This window comes from Piliocolobus tephrosceles, chromosome 13 (assembly GCF_002776525.5).
Source record: "Piliocolobus tephrosceles isolate RC106 chromosome 13, ASM277652v3, whole genome shotgun sequence".
Lineage (NCBI taxonomy): Eukaryota > Metazoa > Chordata > Mammalia > Primates > Cercopithecidae > Piliocolobus > Piliocolobus tephrosceles.
The window spans coordinates 113,084,944-113,101,858 of record NC_045446.1 but is presented as its reverse complement, the minus strand read 5'-3'; the positions used below and the strand labels follow the sequence as shown (position 1 = coordinate 113,101,858).

Here is a 16,915-nt window from a genome sequence, read left to right as displayed (position 1 = left end):
TCTATTGTATGCATTTGCTTTTTGCTTTTTGAACTAGAGACCAGAAGCTCCCTCTTCTGCAACTTAGGCTCATTTCATTTTGCCTAATATTTAATGAAATACAGAAAGAAATGCCTCTTTATAATATCATTCTCTCTCTAGGGCAATTATCTCTACTAATTGCTTTACCTTGGGTATTACTTCCTAACTCCTTAATCACTGTACTTACACACCAAGTTAAAGAGAGACAGGGAAAAAAAAAAAAAAACAGATGCTTTTGAAAAGAGGCTGGAATGAGTTCTGGCAGGGGTGTGGGTGAAGGGGTTGCAGGAAGTATAAGCACCAAGTTCCCTAAGGACAACTCCAAGGTTGGACACTGCACCTGCTTCTTTAGGAAGAGCCTCCATGGCAGCTGCCTCTTGGGAGGTGGGGCTGCAAGGAAACTGAGTGAGGCTGTTTCACACCCTGGTCACATCAACCTCCCCCGCTGCACTCTGGGACATGTAGTTCTGAGTGACGGGCAGTGCTGCGGCCATGTTTGCATTGCTCACGGAGTGTGCAGCTTGATCTCTCTGCCTGTCCTAAGCCTATAAATACAGATCAGATGCTTTTGCCAAAGAGGTGAAATCCCTTCTTTCGAGAGTCTGGGTGCTGATTGTAAACTGAAAAGATGGTGATGAAACAGAAAGAGATTTACAGAACTACAAGGGACTTGAAATAAGGAAGACCTTGAGAGGTCACTAGATGTAGATGCTCCCTGTATACGTAGATGACAGGTTATCTAGACAGAAGAGAGGGAGAGAAAGAAAGAGGAAGGAAGAAAGAGAGGGAGAGTGAAAGAGAAAGAGGGCAGTGTGTCTGTGTTCCCATGAGGATGTGTATCTGCTTCAGTGCCTTTTCCTTTGTTAACCATCAACTCCTAGAGGCAGCTGAGCATGAGGAAGAGTTTCAGCTTGAATTCTGACTCGACCACTCACCCACCATCTGTGAATCTTGAGCAAGTTACTTAGCTCTGTGTGCCCCCATTTCCTCATCTATAAGACAGGGATAATAATATTATTCAAGTCATAGGCTGTTACAAAGATTAACTGAGATAACATATGTAAAGGGATTAGAGTTGTGTCTGGCACATAGTAAATATAACCTAAAAGTTAGGTGTTTGTTTTTCATTCAGTGGTTTACCACCTGTCTTCCCCTAATCCATGTGACCTCTTACCCCAGAGCAGGAAATTTTATATCCTCCACAGAATTGATGATGGTAGAGGTAGAGTGGACAGCAGTCAAACCCACCTGCTGTTTTAGGTGAACAAAGACATCAAAACAAGCTGAGCATGATGGCTCATGTCTGTAATCCCAGCACTTGGGGAGGTTAAGGGGGAAGAATCACCTGAGGCCAGGAGTTCAGGACCACCCTGGACAACAGAGTGAGAGCCTCCCATCTCTACCAAAAATAAAAAAATTATTATTTATTTATTTATTTATTTATTTTTTATTTTTTATTTTTTTTTGAGACAGAGTCTCGCTCTGTCGCCCGGGCTGGAGTGCAGTGGCCGGATCTCAGCTCACTGCAAGCTCCGCCTCCCGGGTTCACGCCATTCTCCTGCCTCAGCCTCCCGAGTAGCTGGGACTACAGGCGCCGGCCACCTCGCCCGGCTAGCTTTTTGTATTTTTTAGTAGAGACGGGGTTTCACTGTGTAGACCAGGATGGTCTCGAACTCCTGACCTCGTGATCCGCCCGTCTCGGCCTCCCAAAGTGCTGGGATTACAGGCTTGAGCCACCGCGCCCGGCCTTATTTTTATTTTTTATTTTTTGAGACAGAGTCTCGCTCTGTTGCCCAGGCTGGAGTGCAGTGGTGCCTCAGCTTCCCGAGTGGCTGGGACTACAGGCGCCCGCCACAACGCCCTGCTAATTTTTTGTATTTTTTAGTAGAGACGGGGTTTCCCATGGTGTTAGCCAGGATGGTCTCAATCTCCTGACCTTATGATCCGCCCACCTCAGCCTCCCAAAGTGCTGGGATTACAGGCATGAGCCACCGCGCCCGGCCAAAAATTTATATTTTTTTAAAGACATTGAAACAGAGAGGTGAGACAGTCACTAAAATAAGGAAAAGACAGAAAAAGAGGAATAAGGAAATACAACAGAAGATACTTGCCGAACGAGGTATCCGACATTAAGAGGGGCTTTTGGAGTGTGGTAGAGAAATGTCACCACAAACAGTAAGAGTCGACATGGAAAGAAAAGTCATAAAGAAAATTAGAGAACTGGTTGGGCATGGTGGCTCAAGCCTGTAATTCCAGCACTTTGGGAGGCCAAGGCTGGAGGATCACTTGAGGTCAGGAGTTTGAGACCAGCCTGGCCAACATGGTGAAACCCCACCTCTACTAAAAATACAAAAATTAGCTGGGCGTGGTGGTGCATGCCTGTGATCCCAGCTACTCCAGAGGCTAAAGCACGAGAATCGCTTAAACCCGGTAGGCGGAGGTTGCAGTGAGCCAGGATTTCACCATGGCACTCCAGCCTGGGCAACAGAGTGATATCTTGTCTCAAAAAAGAAAATCAGAGAAACTGATCTGGTTGGAAGTGGGAGGAGAGAGGTGAAACAGAGAGGAGCTGTGAATGGAGAGAAGCTGCCTGGCATAAGACAAATTAGCACAACGGGAGTCACTGCTGCAAAGGTCAAGTCTGAATTGGTCTTGCCAAGCTGCACTGCTCTTTGTAGAAGTCAGGTTGTTGTATGAGCGCTTGAGGCGGAAGTTTCTGAACCAGTCAAGATAAGGAGGGAGGAACACAGGTGGTGAGAATTGAAGATCAGTTTCTAGGAAAAAAGGAAATAGCTAAGCCTTTGGGGTCAGTCATCTCTAGTACCGCACACTCAGCTATGAGGGAGACATCAAGAAAAGAGAGAAAGGACTCTCTGAATACAAATCCTTGCAGGCTGGACAAAGTGGAAGCTGTCAGCCTCCCATGGTGGCTTGCTTAGGGAAGCTCATACCTCGTCCGAGACTGAAGGCCTTGGCGGGTACCAGTGCTGTTCTATGCCTGAATTCCTCAGGGAAAAACATGATAGGCCAAGGGAAATCCACCTCCCTTTGCTGCTAGCAATTCCTGAGGCCGCCCCCGCAACAAGCAATGGAAACATGAGTGACATCACCTCGGCCTCAGCCTCTAGAACTGGACAGGACAGTGTAGCACAGTGACTGAAATCCGGAGTCAAATTTCCCAGTTCGAACTCTAGCACATTATTTAATAGCTGCTTGATATTATATAATTTATAAAACTTCTCTAAGCTTCAGTTTTCTTATCTATAAAATGGAGGTCATAATAATACTATTTCATAGAAAAATGGTAAGATTTAAGTGAAAACACAGTAACTAAAAAATGGTAAAATTTGGCTGGGCACGGTGGCTCACACCTATAATCCCAGCACTTTGGGAGGCCAAGGAGGGCAGATCACCTGAGGTCAGGAGTTTGAGACCAGCCTGACCAACATGGTGAAACCCTGTCTCTACTAAAAGTACAAAATTAACCAGGTGTGGTGGTGACACGTGCCTGTCCTCCCAGCTACTTGGGAGGCTGAGGCAGGAGCATGGCTTGCACACGGGAGGCAGAGGTTGCAGTGAGCCGAGATTGTGCCATTGCACTCCAGCCTGGGTGACAGAGCGAAACTCCATCTCAAAAAAAAAAGGTGAAATTTAAATGAAAATGCAGTAACTGACACATAATAAGCACAGTCAATCAATGTTAACTAAAATAATCTTGTCTTTATAATTACTATCTTAGGGGTATGGGTGGGGGTTTAAGAACAGTGGGGACTCCATGAGTTCCCTCAGCCCTCCAAGCCACCTGCACTTGGTGCCAATGCAAAGCTAGCTCTGGTCTGGTTATACAGCTCCTTCCCTTACCTACCATCTCCAGGCACAATCGCACCACCTCCAGTCAGCAGCTGGTCCCTTGCACTGTGCTTTCAGATGACAAAGTTGTATAAGTGCTTCAAAAATGGAAAGGATCATGACTGCATAAGGCTACCATGCCCTGCCCTGGAAACTCACTCCTACGCCTGTACCAATGTTCACAAACGTCCTGTCCCCAGGCTGCAGAGGACTTCAGAGCTTATCACACGAGGGTTCGCAATGACAGTACAAACAATCCCTGACTTCTCATGGGCCATCCTTCGCATTGTGAATTTTGATCTCTTCCTAGTTTAGCAATATGCTTTATAATACTTTCTCACGATGATGGGAAGAGGCAGAAAGCCACAGCCTCCGGTCAGCCATGGGATCACAAGAGTAAACAACAGAGTAGACTCTGTCTCAAAAAATAAAAATAAAATAAAAATAAACAAACAAACAAAAAAGAACTTGAGCTCTGGAATTGAATCCTACCTATGCTACTAACAAGCTCTCACAGTGGACAATCTAAGCCTCATCTAGAAGATGAGTATAATAGTAATTTCCCTTTCAGAGTTTCTATAATAAGATAGCATAGGAAAAGCACAGTGTTAAGCATATACTATGCTCTCAAAATGACATCCATTGCCAGGCACGGTGGCTCACGACTACAATCCCAGCACTTTGGGAGACCAAGGTGGGTAGATCACTTGAGGCCAGGAGTTTGAGATCAGCTTGGCCAACATGATGAAACCTTGTCTCTACAAAAAAATACAAAAATTAGCCAGGAATGGGGGCGTGTGCCTGTAGTCCCAGCTACTCGGGAGGATGAAGTGGGAGAATCACTTGAACCCCGGAAGACAGAGGTTGCAGTAAGCCGAGATCATGCCACTGCACTCCAGCCTGGGTGACACAAGAGACTCTGTCTCCAAAAATAAAAAAGGTATCAAGGTACCTATTATTATTTTAATAATAATACCATTATTATTACCTTAGAACACAAATATTGCTCCTCCACAAAGTACACAGACACTCTGCATTTTCTTGGATTTACTGGTCACATTTGTAGATTGGTGAAAGCTTCCTATAGTTATCAATGTCTTCACTTAAAAAGACTCCAATTAATTTTAGCAAATTTCCCATTGTGGAAGTGAATCACATACAAGCATATCACCATTTGATATAGGTACTGAAGAAGAAATGTATCGATTAGGAGAGCATAGAGCATCGGACTTCTTGAGTCTCTGCTTAAGGGTCACATCTGTTGGTATTTATTTATTTAGATAGTTATTTTGAGATGGAGTCTTGCTCTGTCACCTAAGGCTGGACTGCAGTGGTACGATCCTGGCTTACTGCAGCCTCTGCCTCCTGGGTTCAAGCGATTCTCCTGCCTCAGCCTCCCAAGTAGCTGGGACTACAGGCATGTACCACCACGCCCGGCTATTTTTTCTATTTTTAGTAGAGACGGGGTTTCATCATGTTGGCCAGGATGGTCTCGAACCGCAAGTGATCTGCCTGCCTCAGCCTCCCAAAGTGCTGGGATTACAGGTGTGAGCCACTGCGTACAGCCAAAATACCCTTATTTACAAGGATAACTCTCAGCCAGTTGAACCGATCCATCATTTAAGATGCCCAGAAAAAGGAAACACAGATAATAGATCTGTTTCACTTCTAAAGCGAAAAAAAGATGAGTGGGAGAAATTGCTCCCCTTGTGGATCCCACAGCAAGTTTGTAGTGGAGTTTCAAAAGTCAACCAAACAAAGAGTTTCAAAATTCCAATTCCAAATTCAACTGACTAATTCGCCCATCATGCTCACATAAAAGACACAAGGGAGCTTTTGTGTGGGGAAGTGGGGGGTGCACTCAAACAACCTGCACTCCCACAGCCCATCTCCCCACCCCACCACCGTTTGAATCAGGGTCAGAATGGGTTTCTCCATCTCTCAGTGGAAGAGCTATACCTTTAGATTAAGGAGAAATGGCAAATAAAAAGGAATGGAGCCAGCGTTTAATTGCTCACATGCCCTAGGATAAGAAAAGAGGCACTGAGTAACCTGTAAAGTTGGTAGCAGATAAGATGGAATGAGTAACTTAATTACATACCCCTCCACCCACCTTTCTCCTTGCTACCGAATGGTGATTCTTGGACTATGCAGAAGACAGGTAAGGAACACAGAAGTTGTGTCCCCAGGTATTTTAGCCCTTTTTTCTGTTGCAATAACAGAATACCACAGACTGGTTAATTTATAAAGAAAAGAAATTTATTTCTTATAGTTCTGGAGGTTGGGAAGTTCTCAAGATGAAGGAACCACATCTGGTGAGGGACTTTTTCCTGTGTTATAACATGCAGAGGGTATCATATGGCGAGAGGGCAAGGTCATGTCTCTCTCCTTCTTCTTTTAAAGCCACCAGGTCCATCATGGGGGCTCTACCCTGATGACCTAATCTAATCCTAATCAGCCATGCCTTTTAATACTGTTACAATGGGGATTGAGTTTCCGACACATATATTTTGGGGTCACAATTAAACCATATCACCAAGCTAGGTATCAAAAGACCCTTCCATGTCCCAGCCCTATTAAATTGCGTGCCAGATATTAGCTAGGGTAGGATCACAGGGGGCATCAGGGCTCAGGGCATGTTTCTCTTTATTTTGCGTTTTTATTTATATTTTCTTTATCAGCAATGCTTTTGGAGAAAGAGCATATTTCTCAAAGCATGGTCCAAGACCACCTGCATCAGAATCACTAGGGATATATGTTAACTGTGCAAATTCCTAGGCCTTTCTCAGTCCACAGGACTCAAAATCTAAGAGTAGGGCCTAGGAATCTGCATATTAAATAAGCTTTGCTTGTGATTCTGAATCACATTAAAAGGCTGAAGACCACTGCTTCAGGACCATGTCTAACCAGTGGGACACTCATAATCAAGGAGACATGAACACTTACCCATGGCCATGGAGGAAGAAAATATTAGGGCATAGCAAGATGGCTGAATAGAAGCCTACACCGGTGTAATTCGTTGCCCCTACAGGAACAACAAATTTTAAACTACCTACACACAAAAAGGGCCATTGTAAGAAACAAAGTCAGGTAAGCAATTACAGTACCTGGTTTTAATATAACTGAAAGAGACGTTGAAGAGGGCAAGAAAGAAAGTCTTGAATCTCCAGTGCCTCCCCTCCCTTATTTTCCAGCAGTGGATGTGCAGCATGAAGAAGAATCTGTACACTTGGGAGAGGGAGAATGCAGCAATTGTGAGGCTTTGCATTGAACCCAGCTGTGGTGGCTATGGTAGAAGGCTCCTTCAGTTTGAGAAAAGCAGGGGGAAAAGTACAGGGCACTCTGTCTTGCACCTTAAGTACAAGCTTGGCCACAGAGAGGCAGAGCACCAAGCAGGCTCTCGGCGTCCCCAGGTCCAGTTCAGGGCTCTTGGTCATCATTTCTGGACCTGCTCTGGACCAGAGGGGAGTCCACTGCCCTGAAGGGTGAGTCCCAGGCCTGGCAGCATTCATCACAAGCTGAATGAAGTCTTTGGACCTTTAAGTGAACGTCGGCAGTGGCCTGGAAAAAACCCCTGTGGGCCGGTGGTGGGTGGTGGTGGCCACAGGGAGAGGCTCCTCTGGCTCGGAAGGTGGGGGAAGAGTGGGAGGAACTTCTTCTTATGGTTTATATGCCAGCTTAGCTTAACTTTTTTCTTTTTTCTTCTTTTTTTGACAGAGTCTAGCTCTACCACCCAGACTGGGGAGTGCTGTGGCAAGATCTCAGTTCACTGCAACCTCCGCCTCCTGGGTTCAAGTGATTCTCCTGCTTCAGCCTCCTGAGTAGCTGAGACTACAGGCACCCACCACCACACCCGGCTAATTTTTGTATTTTTAGTAGAGACGGGGTTTCACTGTGTTGGCCAGGCTGGTCTCAAACTCCTGACCTCATGATCCGCCCACCTCAGCCTCTCAAAGTGCTAGGATTACAGGCATGAGCCACTGCACCCAGCCGCCAGCTTAGCTGCAGTAGAATAGAACACCAGGTAAATTTCTAAGGTTTCCTACTTCACTCCTGGCTCTCAGACAGCATCTCTGGATTCACCTGGGGCCTAGGGGAACTTGTTGCCCTCAATGGAGGCACATAAACCTGGCTGGCTTTGTCACCTGCTGATTGTAAAGCCCTAGGATCTTGAGTGATCTTATAGGGTAGCCAGGTCATGGTTACAGCGGGCTTTGAGTGAGACTCAGTAATGTGCTGGCCTCAAGTCTGAACCAGTGCAGTCCCCATGGTGGTGGCCACGGGGGTGCTTCTCTTTCCCTACTGTCAGTTCCAGGAGGCTAACCACAGCAAGAAACTGCATTGGTTGGGAAGAAAGTAAGAGAAGAGAACAAGAGTCTCTGCATGGCAATAAAGAGAATTCTTCTCGATGTTATCCAAGACCACCAAAGTGGCACTTCCGTGAGTAGACAAGAACCACAACATTATTGAGTTTTGGGGCCAAATGCCTTCCAACAACTGAAAAGCCTTCACAAAAAGAATAAGCACAAACAAGCCAAGACTGTGAAGACTACCCTAAATGCCTAACTCCTCAATGCACAGACAACGAAGAACATCCACAAGCATCAATACCACATCTAGGAAAACATGATCTCATCGAATGAACTAAATAAGGCACCAAGGACCAGTCCTGGAGAAACAGAGATATGTGACTTTTCAGACAGAGAATTCAAAATAGCTGTTTTGAGAAAATTCATAAATTTAAGATAACACTGAGAAGGAATTCAGAATTCTATCAGATAAATTTAACAAAGAGATTGAACTTTTTAAAATGAATCAAGCAGAAATTCTAGAGATGGAAAATGCAATTAGCATGCTAAAGAATGCATCCGAACCTCTTAATAGCAGAACTGGTCAAGCAGAAGAAAGAATTGGTGAGCTAGAAGACAAACTATATGAAATAGAAAATACAGTTAGAGGAGATAAAAGAATAAAAAACAATGAAGCATGCCTACGAGATCTATAAAATAGCCTCAAAAGGGTAAATCTAAGAGTTACTAGCCTTAAAGAAAGAGATAGGGGTAGAAAGTTTACTCAAAGGGATGATATCAGAACTTCTCAAACCTAGAGAAAGATATCAATATTCAAGTACAAGAAGGTTATAGAGCACCAAGCAGAGTTAACCTAAAGAAGACTACCTTAGGCATTTAGTAATCAAATTCCCAAAGGTCAAGGATTTTAAAAAACGATCCTAAAAGCAGCAAGAGAAAAGAAACAAATAACATACAATTGAACTCCAATACATGTGGCAGCAAATTTCTCAGTGCAAACCTCAGTGAAAACAAGCTAGGAAAAAGTGGCATGGCATATTTAAAGGGCTGAAGGAAAAAAAAACGTTTACCCTAGAATAGTACGTCTGGTGAAAATAACCTTTAAGCATAAAAGAGAAATAAAGACCTTCCCAGACAAACAAAAGCTGAGGGATTTCATCAACTACAGACCTGTCCTATAAGAAATGCTAAAGGGGCCAGGCGCGGTGGCTCAAGCCTGTAATCCCAGCACTTTGGGAGGCCGAGACGGGCGGATCACAAGGTCAGGAGATGGAGACCATCCTGGCTAACATGGTGAAACCCCGTCTCTACTAAAAAATACAAAAAACTAGCCGGGCGAGGTGGCGGGCGCCTGTAGTCCCAGCTACTCGGGAGGCTGAGGCAGGAGAATGGCGTGAACCCAGGAGGCGGAGCTTGCAGTGAGCTGAGATCCGGCCACTGCACTCCAGCCCGGGTGACAGAGCAAGACTCCGTCTCAAAAAAAAAAAAAAAGAAAGAAAAGAAAAGAAAAAAAGAAATGCTAAAGGGAGTTCTTTAATCTGAAAGAAAAGGAAGTTAAAGAGCAAAAAGAAATCATCTAAAGGTACAAAACTCACATTAACAGTACACAGAAAAACAGAATATTATAACACTTATACAATTGCGTTGTATAATGTACTCTTATCTTCCATGGAAAGACTAAATGATGAACCAATCAAAAATAATATCTATGGCAACTTTTCAAGACGCAGAAAGTACAATAAGACATAAAGAACAACAAAAAGCTAAAAAGCAAAATTAAAGTGCAGAGTTTTTATTTGTTTTTGTTTGTTTATGCAATCAGTGTTAAGCTGTCATCAGTTTAAAATAATGGCTTATAAGATAGTGTTTGCAAGCCTCATAGTGACCTCAAATCAAAAAAACACACAATCGATGCACAAAAAATAAAAAACAGGAAATTAAATCATGCCAGAGACAATCATCTTCACTAAAAGGAAGATAGGAAGGAAGGAAAGAAGAAAGAGAAGACTGCAAAATATCCAGAAAACAAATAACAAAATGGCAAGAGTTAAGTCTTTATGTATCAATAATAACATTGAATGTAAATGTACTAAACTCTCCAATCAAAAAACGCAGAGTGGCTCAATGGATGAAAAATATGATAGAATGATCTGTTGCCTACAAGAAACACATTTTACCTAAAGATACACATAGACTGACAAAAAAATGATGAAAAAAGATAGTCCATGCCAATGGAAACCAAAGAAGAGCAGTAGCTATACTTATACCAGACAAAATAGATTTCAAGAGAAAAACTGCAAGAAGACGCAAAGAAGGTCAGTATATAATGATAAAGGGGTCAATTTGGCAAGAGGATATAACAAATTGTAAATATATATGCACCCAACACTAGAGCACCCAGATATATAAAGCAAACATTATTACGGCTAATGAGAGTGACAGACTTCAATATAATAATAGCTGGAGACTTTGATACCCCACTTTCAGCATCAGACAGATCTTCCAGACAGAAAATCAACAAAGAAACACTGGACTTAATATGCACTATAGACCAAATAGACCTAATAGATATTTACAGAACATCTCATCCAACAGCTGCAGAATACACATTCTTCTCCTCAGCACATGGATCATTCTCAAAGATAGATTATATGTTAGGTCACAAAACAAGTCTTAAAACATTTAAAAAACTGAAATAATATCAAACATTTTCTCTGACCACAATGGAATAAAACTAGAAATCAATAACAAGATTTTTGGAAAATACACAAACACATGGAAATTAATAGGCTCCTGAATGATCAGTGAGCCAATGAAGAAATTAGGGAGGAAATTGAAAAATTTCTTGAAACAAATGATAATGGAAACACAACATATCAAAATCTACGAGATACAGTGAAAGCAGTACTAAGAAAGAAGTTTATAGCTAAAAAAAGTGTCTACATGGAAAAAAATTCAAATACATAACCTAACAATGCATCTTAAAGAACTAGAAAAGCAAGAGCAAACCAAACCCAAAATTAGAAGAAATAATAAAGATGGGAGCAGAAATAAATGAAACTAAAACAAACAAAACAATACAAAAGATCAATGAAGCAAAAAGTTGGCTTTCTGAAAAGTAAAACAAAATTGACAAACTTTTAGCCAGAGTAACTAAGAAAAAGAGACCTAAATAAATAAAATCAGAAGAAAAAGGAGACATGACAACTGACATTGCTGGAATGTAAAGCATCATACCACCAATATTCAAGTGATCATTAGTGGCTACTATGAGCAACTGTATGCCAACAAATTGGAAAATCTAGAGGAAACAGAAAAATTCCTAGGCACATAAACATAAGCTTGGATCATGAAGAAATCCAAAACCCGAACAGAAAAATAACAAGTAATGAGATCAAAGACATAATAAAAAGTCTCCCAGTAAAAAGAGAAGGCTGGGACCTGATGGTTTCACTGCTGAATTCTAGAACTAATACCAATCCTACTCAAACTATTCCAAAAAATAGAGGAGGAGGGAATACTTCCAAATTCATTCTACAAGGCCAGTATTAACGATTTCAAAACCAGACAAAGACATATCAAAAAAAGAAAACCATTGGCCAATAGCCCTGGTAAATACAGATGTAAAAATGCTCAACAAAATACCTGCAAACTGAATTCAACAATATATTAAAAAGATCATTCATCATGACCAAGTGGGATTTATCCCACATATGTAAGGATGGTTCAATCAACATACGCAAATCAAAGTGATACATCATATCAATAGAATGGAGGACAAAACCCATATGATCCTTTTGATTCTGAAAAAGTATCTAATAAAATTTAACAATGCTTCATGATAGAAACCCTCAAAGAACTGCATATAGAGGGAACATTCCTCAACATAAAAAAGCCATATACAAACAGACCCACAGCTAGTACCATACTGAATGAGAGCTGACTTAGAGAAAGCCTTTCCTCTAAGATCTGGAACATGAAAAGGATGCTCACTTTCACCACTGTTATTCAACACAGAACTGGAAGTCCTAGCTAGAGCAAGTGATAGAAATAAAAGACATCCAAATTGGAAAGGAAGAAATCAAATTATCCTTGTTTGCAGATTATATGATCTTATATTTGGAGTAACCTAAAGACTCCAAAAAAAAAAAAAAAACTATTAGAACTGATAAATTCAGTAAAAGTTGCAGGATACAAAATCAACATACACACAGAAATCAGTAGCATTTCTGGGTGGGCACAGTGGCTCACATCTGTAATCCCAGCACTTTGGGAGGCTGAGGCAGGTGGATCACATGAGGCCAGAATTTCAAGGACAGCCTGGCCAACATGGTGAAACCCCATCTCTACTAAAAATACAAAACTTAGCTGAGAATGGTGGTGCATGTCTGTAATCCCAGCTGCTCAGGAGGCTGAGGCATAAGAATTACTTGAATTCAGGAGGCAGAGGTTGCAGTGAGCTGAGATTGTGCCACTGCACTCCAGCTTGGGCAACAGAGCAAGACTCTGTCTCAATTAAAATAAAATAAAATAAAGTCTGGGCATGGTGGCTCACGCCTGTAATCCCAGCACTTTGGTAGGCCAAGGCAGGCAGATCACTCGAGGTCAGGAGTTCAAGACCAGTCTGGGCAACATGGCGAAATGTCATCTCTACTAAAAACAAAAAAATTAGCCAGAGGTGGTGGCACATGCCCGTAATCCCAGCTTCTCGGGAGGTTGAGGCATGAGAATCACTTGAACCCAGGAGGCAGAGGTTGCAGTGAGCCAGGATCCTACCACTGTACTCCAACCTGTGTAACAGAGTGAGAATTCGTCTCAAAAAAAAAAAAAAGCTTCCGCCAGGGCCGCCACTGGAGAGCAGCAGCCATGGCTCTACGCTACCCTGTGGCCATGGGTCTCAACAAGGGCCACAAGGTGACCAAGAACGTGAGAAGCCCAGGCACAGCCGCCGCCGCGGGCGTCTGACGAAACACACCAAGTTCGTGCGGGACATGATTCGGGAGGTGTGTGGCTTTGCCCCGTAGGAGCGGCGCGCCATGGAGTTACTGAAGGTCTCCAAGGACAAACGGACCCTCAAGTTTATCAAGAAAAGGGTGGGGACGCACATCCGCGCCAAGAGGAAGCGGGAGGAGCTGAGCAACGTATTGACCTCTATGAGGAAAGCTGCTGCCAAGAAAGACTGAGCCCCCTCCCCTGGCTTCTCCCTGAAATAAAGAACAGCTTGACACACACACACACACACACACAAATTAAATAGCACTTCTTTCTTTTATTTTCTCTTTAGACGGAGTCTCGCTCTGTCGCCCAGGCTGGAGTGCAGTGGCGCCATCCCAGCTCACTGCAACCTCTGCCTACCGGGTTCAAGCAGTTCTCCTGTCTCAGCCTCCTGAGTAGCTGGGACTACAGGCGCCAGCCACCACACCTGGCTAATTTTTGTATTTTTAGTAGAAATGGGGTTTCACCATATTGGTCAGGCTGGTCTCTAACTCCTGACCTCAGGTGATCCACCCACTTCAGTCTCCCAAAGTGCTAGTATTACAGGTGTGAGCCACCACGCCTGGCCTAAATAGCATTTCTGTATACCAACAGTGAATAATCTGATAAAGAAACCTGAAAAGTAATCCCATTTACAATAGTCACAAATAAAATTAAATACATAGGAAATAATCAAAGAAGTGAAAGATCTCTATGATGAAAACTATAAAACACTGATAAAAGAAATAAAAGGGGACACAAAAAAATGGAAAGATATTCCATGTTCATAGATTAGAAGAATCAATATTGTTAAATCCATACTACCAAAGCAATCTACAGATATAATGCAATCCCTATCAAAATACTGATAACAGTCTTCACAGAAATAGAAAAAACAATCCTAACATTTATGGGGAACCACAAATGACCCAGAATAGCCACAGCTATCCTGAGCGAAAAGAACAAAACTGGAGAAATCACATTTCCTGACTTCAGATTATACTACAGAGCTATGGTAACCAAAACAGAATGATACTAGCAAAAAAACAGACACATAGACCTATAACAGAATAGAGAACCTAGAAATAAATCTACATATCTACAGTGAACTCATTTTCGACAAAGGCGTCAAGAACATACATTGGAGCATGAACAGCCTCTTCAATAAATGGTGGTAGAAAAACTGGATATCCATATGCAGAAGAATGAAACTTGACCCCTATTTCTTACCATAGATAAAAATCAAATCCGACTGGATTAAAAACTTAGACCTAAGACCTCAAACAGTGAAACTACTACAAGAAAACTGTGGGGAAACTCCAGGACATTGGTTTGGACAAAAATGTCTTGCATAATCCCACACAAGCACAGGCAACCAATGCAAATATGAATAAATGGGGTCACATCAAGTTAAAAATCTTCTGCACAGTGACAGAAACAAAGTGAAGACACAGGCCACAGAATGGGAGACAACATTTGGCAAACAGACATATGAAAAGGTGCTCAACATCATTGATGGTCAGGGAAATGCAAATCAAAACTACAATGATGGCCGGGCGCAGTGGCTCAGGAGGCTGAGGCGGTGACTCACAAGGTCTGGAGTTCAAGACCAGCCTGGACACCATGGTGAAACCCCAACTCTATTAAAAATACAAAAAATTAGCTGGGCATAGTGGTGGGCTCCTGTAATCCCAGCAACTCAGGAGGCTGAGGCAGGAGAATCGCTTGAACCCAGGAGGCAGAGGTTGCAGTGAGCTGAGATCACATCATTGCACTCCAGTCTAGGTGACAGAATGAGACTCTATCTCAAAAAAAAAACCAAAAACTAAACGAAACAAAAAAAACTACTCACACTAGTTAAAATGGCTTATACACAAAGACAGGCAGCAACAAATGCTGGAAAGGATGTGGAGAAAAGAGAACCCTTGTATACTGTTGATGGAAATGTAAATTAGTACAACCACTATGGAGAACAGTTTGGCAATTCCTCAAAAAACTAAAAACAGAGACCAGCAATCCCACTGCTGGGTATATACCCAAAATAAAGGAAATCAGTATATCAAAGAGATACCTGCACTCCTATGTTTATTTGCAGCACTGTTTACAATAGCCGATATTTTATTTTTTATGTTTTGTTTTGTTTTGTTTAAGACAAAGTCTCACTCTGTTGCTCAGTCTGGAGTGCAGTGGCACAATCTAGGCTCACTGCAACCTCTGCCTCCCAAGTTCAAGCAATTCTCCAGCCTCAGCCTCCCAAGTAGCTGGGACTATAGGCTAACTTTTTGTATTTTTAGTAGAGACAGAATTTTGCCATGTTGGTCAGGCTGGTCTCAAACTCCTGAACTCAAGTGATCTGCCTGCTTCAGCCTCCCAAAGTGCTGGGATTACAGGCATGAGTCACTGTGCCCAGTCTGCTATAGCCAAGATTTCAAAGTAACCCAGATGTCCATCAACAGATGACTGGATAAATGAAATGTGATACATATACACAATGAAGTACTATTCAGCCATAAAAAAAGAATGAGATCCAGTCATTTGCAACAACATGGATAGAACTGGAGATCATTAATGTTAAGTGAAATAAGTCAGGCACAGAAAGACAAACTTCGCGTGGTCTCACTTAGTTGTGGGAACTAAAAAGCAAAGCAAAACAACTGAACTCATGGAGATAGAGAGTAGAATAGTTATCAGAGGCTGGGAAGAGCAGTGGAAAAGTAGGGGGGAAGTGGGGTGATTAATGGGTACAAAAAAAGTAGAAAGAATATGACCTAGTATTTGGTAGCACAACAGGGCGATTATAGTCAATAATCATCGTACATTTTAAAATAACTAAAAGAGTATAATTGAATTGTTTGTAACACAAAGAATACATGCTTGAGGAGATGGACACCCTATCTTCCATGCTGTGACTATTACATCCCTATATTAAAGTGTCTCATGTAACCCATAAACATATACACCTACTATGTATTCATAGAATTTTTTAAATTTTTTAAAAAGCATATTAGGACTTGTATTTATATTTATGCTTATTCTACCTTGTTAAAATTTGTTTCATTGGCCGGGCGCGGTGGTTCCAGCCTGTAATCCCAGCACTTTGGGAGGCCGAGACGGGCGGATCACGAGGTCAGGAGATCGAGACCATCCTGGCTAACATGGTGAAACCCCGTCTCTACTAAAAAAATACAAAAAACTAGCCGGGCAAGGTGGCGGGCGCCTGTAGTCCCAGCTGCTCGGGAGGCTGAGGCAGGAGAATGGCGTAAACCCGGGAGGCGGAGCTTGCAGTGAGCTGAGATCCGGCCACTGCACTCCAGCCTGGGCGACAGAGCGAGACTCCGTCTCAAAAAAAAAAAAAAAAATTTGTTTCATTATGTTACAGTATACATAAAATATTTAGTACAGAAATGCACACAGAATTTATGTGTGTGTATATGTGTGTCTGTGTTTGTGTGTGTGTGTGTGTGTGTGTGTGTATATATGGTATGTGCTCAAACAAATTTTAGTGGTAAGTGTTTGCATCCAAGCCGGAGCATCAACTTCTGGTACAATGACTTCCTCAATACCTAGAAAAGCAAGCGAGGAGTAGTAAAGAGCTCTCCCGAGTTTACATGATTAATCAGTGAGTGACTGAAAAGAGAACCCAGCAGTTTATCCCCTGACTTCATCTCAACCCTGGAGTACGAGGGAGGCAAAGAATGCAGCAGAGAGCAGGACAAGCCTGAGATTGGACTCTCTGCCTTGAGCCCCTGAGTTGCCACCCA

The 16,915-nt window shown here is 42.6% G+C and overlaps 1 protein-coding gene and 1 pseudogene across 3 annotated transcripts in view; one reads left to right on the top strand and one right to left on the bottom strand.

Annotated features, from left to right (window-relative positions):
- GRAMD1B (GRAM domain containing 1B) overlaps positions 1–16,915 on the bottom strand; it is a 275,856-nt gene that overhangs the window by 121,156 nt on the left and 137,785 nt on the right. The gene's annotated exons all lie outside the window — the stretch shown is intronic.
- LOC111540271 lies at positions 13,047–13,427 on the top strand (annotated as a pseudogene).